The sequence below is a fragment of the Rutidosis leptorrhynchoides genome, chromosome 3, assembly GCF_046630445.1.
Source record: "Rutidosis leptorrhynchoides isolate AG116_Rl617_1_P2 chromosome 3, CSIRO_AGI_Rlap_v1, whole genome shotgun sequence".
In the NCBI taxonomy this organism is placed as follows: domain Eukaryota; kingdom Viridiplantae; phylum Streptophyta; class Magnoliopsida; order Asterales; family Asteraceae; genus Rutidosis; species Rutidosis leptorrhynchoides.
The window spans coordinates 533,321,578-533,329,577 of record NC_092335.1 but is presented as its reverse complement, the minus strand read 5'-3'; the positions used below and the strand labels follow the sequence as shown (position 1 = coordinate 533,329,577).

Sequence of the window (8,000 nt, the reverse complement as noted above, 5' to 3'; positions counted from 1 at the left end):
GCATTTCTATTCTATACGTATAGAACAAGTTGAAGTTCATTTCAATGAATAGAAAAAATATCATGATTCGTCTCAAAACTCCCTATCAAAAATCACGGTGGGAGCTAAAGTTTAAATCAATCATAGTTGATCCGAAATTTTAAACAAGGTGAGATTATTAGTGTACAATATTTAAAACTAACTAACTAGAATCAATTTAACTTTTAGATACTACCTTGATTGTTGGCACAAAAATTGAGCACCAATTATGGTATTTTTTTCAAAAGAATATGCATAAACACTAATACTAGTAAATTAATAGTAACAAACTAAAAAAAAATCGACCGCGCGTTGCTGCGGTTGTATTCAACGCGCGGTTAAATTTAGATATATGTTGTTTTGTGCCTAATATATCTAATAGGTTGAGTTGTTTGTTGTACTTGTATGTATATGTATGAAATATATCCCGAAATATTTAGTGTTTGTTTAACGATGTCCGTTTCGCGCGTAGTTAATCCCGTTGTGTTCGTTAGATTTTTTCGAGTTGAATGGTAATTTCGGAAAAATGTAACTCGCACCGAGCGAGAAGATAGGGCCCGTTAAAAATTCGGGTGGAATTAGTTTCTTTTATTTTGATAAAACTATATATTTACGCTTTCTACCCCTGAAAAAGTATAAAGTTGAAGGACCGTTGTGTAAATTGAGTTGAATTTGATGGGCCGTTTATAGTGTGAACGCAAACTTAAAACGACAATCTAGAAATAACTAAGCGACGACATTCGCCACGCATTGTAGTATGTAGGTATAATATGATATAATATAATATAATATAATAATTCGTGGACTAGCCCAATCATATACATATAAACATAAATATTTATAGTAATAAAGTTCTTTTCCCTGCTTTTCAAAAAAAAAAGAAGAAAAAAAAACACTTCACTATTTTTATTTTATTTGGTAAATCAATATATATATATATATATATATATATATATATATATATATATATATATATATATATACATTAAAGAGAGTCTTAATTAGCTAATAAATGTTTTTCAATACCCCTTAATCACCGTTAGATTAGAAAATTACATTACAATACTAATCATCCATTAAAAAATTAGCTAATAAATCAATTTTACATTTTACATATAATTCATTCCTAAATTACCCTTCTAAAACCACGGTAGCTGTTAAAAAAAAAAAAAAATTTAGGGCGGAATACTATAACATTTAATCGATTTCGTTGTATCTCACCAACAATCGGTAATCAATTAATCTACTTCGTTCTAAGATTTGGATGCAAGGGTTTCAATCGATTAAATGATCACCATTGTTGTTGTAGCCAACGTCGCCTCCTCTACTGTTATCGCCGTCGAGGTGATTTTTTATTGTTTATTTTGGAATCTACACTGAAAATCGATGTTGATGTATGTGTTCAGATTGTTATAATCGATTCTGCTTATTTTATGTTAGATCTTTGTTGTGTTGTTTTGTGTGTACAGGTAGACTATATGGATTAGTCGATTGAGGAGTCTAGATTGAGGGTTTCATAATTCAAGTATCATTGTAAGTATTTCTTCATCCTGCCTGTAATTAGTGTAATTAGTGTATTTGATATCTTCTTATTGTTGGTGAATTAACACACTTGTCATGATGATTGAATATAATACTTATGAGTTAATTTAATGTTTCGTTATTGTTCTTTTTTGTTCAAATATTGATTAGATTAAGAATTGAATTTGTCAAACGTATGAAGAAGACGAGATGTCAAATTTATTGACTAAATTCGGGTTGTATTGAAAACTTCATTACTTCAAGTGATCATTTTATTTTTATCGGTTAAATTTTTTTTGTATTGAGTCATATCTGATTATTTTATGTTAGATCTTTGCTGTGTTGTTTTGTGTTTGCAGGTGGACTAGATGGATTAGTCGGTTGAGAAGTCACTTGATGTTATGATTAATGAAATGGTTCATACAGTGTAAAATCATCTTAATTATAATGCAATATGCAGGTTATTTTTCTATTATTTGGTTTTATAGTTAGAATTTAGTTTTTTTGTATAAAAGTTGTAACTAATGAAGCAAGAGAAGTAATTATCTGCTCTGTTGCTACAGGGTTTGATGTTTTTTGGAGTCCACTAATGTAGCGTGACAGCTCCAAGATAAGTAAGGAATTTCCAATCATCTTTTTTTTTTTGTGTGTGTGTGCGTGTGTTGCCGTTATACACATAATGATTCTAATATGATAACTTGTGTGTTGCAGGGAATTTGAACAACATTGTCTTGATAAACTCACTGATATGGCTTATTAGAAGTTTAGGGTATGTTAATTGATTGCTACATTGTCTCACAGCTTGCGTATATAATTGTAGTTTTAACAACCGTGTTTTTTACAAAGTCATTGTAGAAATTTTTCAAGATATTTCTGAACAGGCGTTCTTATGAGAATCTCGATATTGACATTTTGATATTGTTTATTTATGTATATTACTGTTCATCAGAGTTGTCAGATATCACATATATGGCCTGAGATGATTCTGGTATGGTAAAAGTTGCACCTCAGCCTGCACAACCGTTCGCTTCTTCATCAGGTGAGTTAACATTTACTTTTGACTTTATTTGTTGAACAAAACTTACGTGCATTCTTGATATTGCAGTAGCTATTATAAGTATGCTTCATCCGTCACAACATCCGGATGTTCCTTCAGGTAGAATCAACCTCTATACTTTTAAATTTAATAGCGTCCTGCTTGTCTATCTACATTCTTGATCAAATTAATCACCCCCTAAAAATATTACGTAATAAATCAATTGTTAAAATGCTAATACCTAAAATACCCTTTTCTAATAACTAAAAAAACACGGATTACCTAAGCCCTTTCATTATGTCACGTTCGTTCTTTTCACGTTCGGGATAACCTAATCTTTCTTCACCGTATCTTCAGGGTATAGATGATGAAATTGAAGTGATAATGAAGTTTGAAGAGAAATGTTTGGAATCGGGAAAAGAGTACGCCCAGTTGTTTGTACAAATTTTGCATCTTTTGTATGATAAAGATATTATACAAGAAGAAGCTGTTCTTAATTGGTCAAGTGAAAAAAAGATGCAGATGAATCAGATAAGGTTTTTTGTTAAACAAGCTGAAAAATTTATCCAATGGCTAAATGAGGATTCTGAAGAAGATTAGGACTGTGTTTAGGTATGTGTCTTCATATTTTTTTTTATTGTTTCTCCCTGTTAAAAACGTTGACTTATACCTGCATTTAGTTTTCTTTATTGTTCTTTTAAACACAGATTCAGATTTTGGTAGAGATTTAGGAAATATTGATATGAGCGGTTATTTAATATGTTAATTATGGAAGATTGAGTTTGTGTTTTTTTCTGTGTTTTGAATATTGATATCTTAAGTTTACAAAGTATAGTGTGTTCAATAGGTAAATTTATACATGTTACTATGGGATTTAAGTTACAATCGATTGTGTTGAGGTTAAAATAAGTGTTAAAGACCAAGGATAATATTATCAACAGGTTATGAAGCTGGCTAACCCGAATAGTGACCCACCCATTTTGACCCTGACCTTGTTCAATATCAGACTTTTTATTTATTTATTTGTGGGTCTTACCGCTTAACTTCAGAAATAGACCCTTTTTTGACTTTGTAAACACTAACAACCTAAAGTCCTAAACATGTTCTTCACTTCTACCTTTGTATTGAAGTTTGAAACTTCTTTAGTTGAATGCTCGATGGACTCTACGTGTTGATGCTATTTTTTGCAGTGTTTTGCTGTTTATTTTACTGGAAATTTACTGCTGTTTTTGACTGCACAATAACTGTTTCTAATGCAGTATTAGTGCAGAATGTTGTCTCATACTTGATCTTTCTTTACTTGCAAGTTTACTCTTTTAGTCTTCTGTACGCTGTTTTATTTATGGTGCAGGTATGCTGTGTGTTTAAGACTTAATTTGCTGTCAATTATGCTACATATCTGCTGAAAACCGGGTCAATCTTTCAATCATGGACTGACCCGAACCAAACTAAGCAAGATTGGCAAACCCTAATAGTTGTTCGCATCAGATGAAAGTTTTAAAGACTAAACTCGTGATTGGGAAATATCAGGAAACATTCAAATGTGGAGTAACATTCAGAGTTGTTAATACATCTAGTGGCTACTGTAGTACGCACTTATGAATGATAAATATGTACCATTACAGGCCCTTCATCTTCCATTTATTGCCCCCGAACCTCGATGAATATTAACATTGTATTTATTGTTTGTTTATGAATTTTTTGTAGATGTATTCCTTTTTTGCATTATGTTGCTTTAAATGGGTATTTTTCGTTCCGAATTGCTTTGCTTGCAGGTTGTCGATGTTAAACCAAAGGTTTGTCTATTCAATAATGTTAAATCAGAGAATTTGTAGTATTAAAGCAGAGGTTGATTTCTTGTACCATAATGTTGCCAATAATGAATTTTTTTTAGTGAACAGGAACCTAATGATCAATTGAAACGACCCTGGCTGTATCCCAGTGCATGGTATGTTTTATTTATTTATATGCTGTTAATTTCCGTCATTATTTAGAAATGTGAATTACAACAACAAAAAAACCCTATACCACCTGAGCGGTGTATGGGGAGGTGGGATGTAGACAATCCTTACCCTATCCGAGAATAAAGACAAGTCATTTCTCTCATTTCTCCACCTAGAGTTGAGTAGTTCAACTGTGAAATTAGGTTACTACTTTGTGCTGTTCACCGTAAACCTAACTATACACCGGTAGCCACATTTCTGGAACATTGATCCATATATTTGAGTTACTTGTATTTTAGAAAGAAAGTATGTAATAAAATTGATCCATATTTTGCCCAGTTCATGTATCTAAATAATAATGAATCCTCACACTTTTACTACTATGTAACTTCTATGTATGGAAGAGCCAATGAAACTTTTGACGGGGTTGAGGAAGATTAAGAAGGTCAATGAGATGTTATTTTAATTCAATGAGATAATGAGATGATATAGATGATATCTCTTTTGTCTCTTCCTACAATTCAGCAATGGAAAGTTTGCAAAAACCATTTGGTGGTTCATTATCTTTGCAATCATCAAAAGAAAATGTCTTCTAAAATTCATTAAATACTATTTAATTAACTTATGCATTCATATGATTCGTTTGATAATTTGATCTTTTTTAACAGTTAAAAAGTGTTCTTGAATGCAAGCACGGACAACTGCACAAGCTTTAGCAATGGGCAAAATAGTCAATTCTGCAAATTATGTACCAAACGGATTCTTCAGGCAGTTTTCCAATTGCCGAATTTCAAAGACGGAGAGAGTTTCGTTAAAGTCACACATCACTCATTGACCGAACAACCAGCCCAGTTACTGATTAACAAATGCACGAGCTTTCATGTGGCGATGCAACCTCATGTTTTTGTAAGCTGCAGAGTTACACAAATCGCCTGAGAAGAAACTAACGAAATCACATTCTAAAAGTTCCATGTCATTGGTACATTTTTTGAAAGTTTGTAGACGATAATGGGACGCAAATAGGTATATGGACGACATCGGGACATTTGAGAAAGTATATAGTCAATTTGTGGCTTTAACCCCATTCAAATTGACTAATTGGTTAATAGTCAAATTGACAAATTGGTTACGTTATTGTAAAGGGCAAAGGGCTTGGGTCAAATTCACTTGAAACTCTTTTAAATGTTATTCATTTTATGTTGTGATGTTGCACACTAGCTATGATTTTACGATTATCCGCTTTAGAATACAACAATTGATTCACTCTTAAGTTGTTTTTGTTTCTCTTTATTGTTCAAATTTTTTTTTACTTTTACACAGTTGATTTTGTCAAATATAACAAAATATCATAAATTTAATATCAAGTGAATGGGTCAAAATTATGTGGTCAAGTTTTTAGATACTTATAATTAGTCAAGTGATTAATCTATTACGATAAGATTCTTATTATATGTGTCAATATGGGTGCTTTTTTTATTTATATTTTTAAACATTTGAAATGTTATATTATTTATTTGTGTTATTATTGAAAGTAATTTATTACAATATGTAGGGTTTTGGATTTAGATTTAGGATTTAGAGTTTAGGTTTAAGGTTTAGGGTTTAGATTCTAGGGCTTAGGGTTTAGGGTTAGGGTTTAGGGTTTAGATTTGGAGTGTAGGGTTTAGAGTTTAGGTTTAGGGTTTAGATTTAGTTTTTAGGGTTTAGGGTTTAGAGTTTAGATTTAGGGTTTAGGGTTTAGATTCTAGGGTGTACGATTTTAGATTTAGATTTAGGGTTTAGGGTTTAGGTTTAGGGTTTAGATTCTATGATTTAGGGTTTATATTTTAGGGTTTAGGGTTAGGGTTTAGAGTTTTTAGGGGTTAGGTTAGGGTTTAGGGTATAGGGTTTATATCTAGGCTGTAGGGTTTAGAGTTTAGGTTTAGGGTTTTGGGTTTAGATTTAGGGGTTAGGGTTTAGGGTTTAGTTTTTAAATCAAATGATTTTAAAGAGTTTAGGGTTTAAGGTGTAGGGTTTAGATTTTAGGGTGTAAGGTTTAGATTTTACGGTTTAGATTATGGAGTTTAGGGTTTAGGTTATGATTACCTAATATTATCATATATTCATAAGTGATCTGTAACTGTACATTGATTTTACTAATTAAATCTGTAATCTGAAAATTAAATCAAAGAAAGCAATCAAGCAAATTACCCTTTCGACATGTATATATTCGTATAAGAGAGCGGGGAAACATGTGAACTTATCACAAGTTACACAAAGTGTATTTTGTAATGCCCTATTGTGAAATTCGTAAATTACTATTGGAATGATAAAAAAATTATTAGTCTTGTTTGTCATATGAATTAGTTATAAACATGTTAAAGATAGATTTTTTTAAATCATCCTAATATAAAATATTCTTCTAACAATTAGAATCAACTTTAAAAATGATGATATTTGAAACGACACACTCATGATGAGCATAAGCTAATAAATGTTTTTTTAGCTAATAAATGTTTTTTTATTTAGCTTAAAGATTAAGGTTTGGGCCACTTTTTTTTTTAATTATTTAGAGTCAAAGAAAGTCGGTAAAGTAGTCTGACACTCAGAAAATTTACAACACTCGCTAATATGTTGCACAGTGTTTTGGCTTACTTTAGTAGGAGTTATATATGGTTTTGTCGTGACATTTTTTCACTTGGTCACACCTCAAGGCATATACCATTTTATTGGTTGAAAAAATAGTAAATGGGTTTAAATTGCCACCTCTAAGTTCATGAGTGTTTTGTAGGTGTCTTATTAGTCAATGGTTGATCAAGTTCTATTTTTTTAGTTGCATGCAGAAGTTTAAATTGCCACCTCTAAGTTCATGTTTATTACGGAGTAACTTTTTAGTTTTCCTCATGATTGTACTCATTGTGTGGCAATTCGTCATTCGAAATGATTTTTTTATAGATTAAGTAGAATAATGGGTGGGTTGGGTAACAGGTCGAAACAAATTATAGATTGAAATGGGTCATTTTAATTTGGTTTGAAACGACCAAATTGCATTTGGTCAAACTCCAAACAAATTTCGCTCGGTTTTTAAATAAAATAAAATGTTAAAACATAGTCCTTAACTATGGTAATCTAAATACGAAACATTACATTGGAGGCTGTTGGACACACTTGGCTTACTTATCTTTGGATATCACCTCTATTGTGTCCATGTTTTTGTAGCTTACTTATTGTTTGTAGTTTAATCAATGATTTATTGAACTCGCAGGACTCATTAGATGGGAACAACAGAACTGTTATGATCGGCAACATCAAAAAATGTACCAATTTATAGACTCACTTGGTGGGAACGGCAGAATTATGGATAGTTAATTGGTATGTAACTGTCATTTGCACTTTGCACTGCTGCTTACATACATGACAACCGTGCCAATATTTGTAAACAGGTACCTCACTTCTATGCATTGATTAATTTTCATCATAGGTTATATAAATTTGGATAGTCA

General features: G+C 31.4%; 1 long non-coding RNA gene across 1 annotated transcript; it reads left to right on the top strand.

The window, feature by feature from the left end:
• Positions 1-2,057: 2,057 nt before the first annotated feature.
• Positions 2,058-3,132, top strand: LOC139898399 (uncharacterized). The gene is made up of 5 exons (XR_011777005.1): positions 2,058-2,153; positions 2,251-2,308; positions 2,489-2,578; positions 2,645-2,695; positions 2,933-3,132. It is a non-coding gene; the product is annotated as an uncharacterized lncRNA (long non-coding RNA).
• Positions 3,133-8,000: the final 4,868 nt, after the last annotated feature.